Source organism: Phacochoerus africanus, chromosome 4 (genome assembly GCF_016906955.1).
Source record: "Phacochoerus africanus isolate WHEZ1 chromosome 4, ROS_Pafr_v1, whole genome shotgun sequence".
Classification (NCBI taxonomy): Eukaryota; Metazoa; Chordata; class Mammalia; order Artiodactyla; family Suidae; genus Phacochoerus; species Phacochoerus africanus.
Genome location: NC_062547.1, coordinates 89012838 through 89014262, shown reverse-complemented (window position 1 = coordinate 89014262; position 1425 = coordinate 89012838). Strand labels below are relative to the sequence as shown.

Sequence of the window (1425 nt, the reverse complement as noted above, 5' to 3'; positions counted from 1 at the left end):
GGTGTGGCCCTACAAAAAAAGAAAAATGAAATATTATACTTATTGAAAATACTTTAAAAAGTATTTGATACAGATTTTTTTTTTAACCTTATTGTATAAATGACTGTGTCAGGGTGGCTCACATGAATCACTCTTCAACTTTAGAGTCAATGTCCTTTTTTATCCCACAGTAGATCTCCAGGGCGTCAGGGGCATTGGTAAAACATCATTTCCTAAAAAAGTGCTCCTCTCTGGGCTCAGGGGTTTTCTCCTCAGTTGCTGGAATCTGTTCTTTAGATTTTGAGGCTGGCACTTTTTGTTTTGACCAGAAGGTGTCAGGCAAGACAACTCTGGCAAGACTGTCACTTGTGAAGGGGGAGGTAGGAAAGAATTCCGTGAAGCTAGGACACAGGACAGATAGAAAGTAGGGATCTGGAAATAGACTCTAAACTATCTATACCTTGGGTACACCTTAAATAGCGGCTCCAGATTGAAAACTATGCCTTAGAAGAACAGTTCCCAAACTCAGGACTGTTTCACACTCTTAAAAATTGTGGAGGACACCAAATAGTATATGTTTATTTGGGTTATAGCTATTTACTGTTTGACTAGTTAAAACAGAAGACTTTTCAATATTTATATGATTAATTTTTAAAAATAATAAACCCATTGGAAACAAAATTTTTTATAAAGTAACTATATTGTATAAAACAACTACTGTTTTACATTTTAGAAGACCTTTTTAATGTTTGCTTAATAGAAAGGACAGCTAGATTCTCATTATGTGCTTCTTGTTTTTTTTTCCCCCACTACCACAAATTATGCAGTTGAGTTTCCTACATTTGGGAAATCACAAGGGTCAGAACATCCAGAGAGCACTGAATAAGCCTCGCTCTGAGAAAACCACCTTTGTGATCGTGGTATTGCTCCTGCCAGGTAAGTATTAATATCTGCTTCTGCTTTCAATATGTTGTGACATACTGTTTTGGCTGAAGGATATGAAGAAAATTTGAACTCAGATACACATTTGGGGAATTCCCGTTGTGACTCAGCAGGTTACAAACCCAACTAGTATCCATGAGGATGCAGGTTCAATCCCGGGCCAAGCTCAGTGGTGAACTGTGGTGTAGGCTGGCAGCTGCAGCTTTGATTCAAACCCTAGCCTGGGAACGTCCATATGCCACAGGTGCGGCCCTAAAAAGCAAAAAAAGAAAGGTACATATTTGGAAAAGGGAGACCCTTCTAGCAGCCATAAAGGAGTCTCAGGGATGGCTAGGTGCCACGTTCTAACTATCACTGACCGAGAAAAATATCTGTACTTGTGTCGCAGAAAATATACTTATATCTTATTTATGAGCATAAATTTTTGTAGTAGCATTGTTTTTACTAACCAAAAACTTGAAGTAAGATAATACCCAATAAGAGGAGAATAGGTTAAAAAATGTA

At 37.8% G+C, this 1425-nt stretch overlaps 1 pseudogene; it reads right to left on the bottom strand.

Moving 5' to 3' along the window:
- Window positions 1-738: 738 nt before the first annotated feature.
- LOC125126578 (uncharacterized) lies at window positions 739-923 on the bottom strand (annotated as a pseudogene).
- Between the last annotated feature and the right edge of the window lie 502 nt (window positions 924-1425).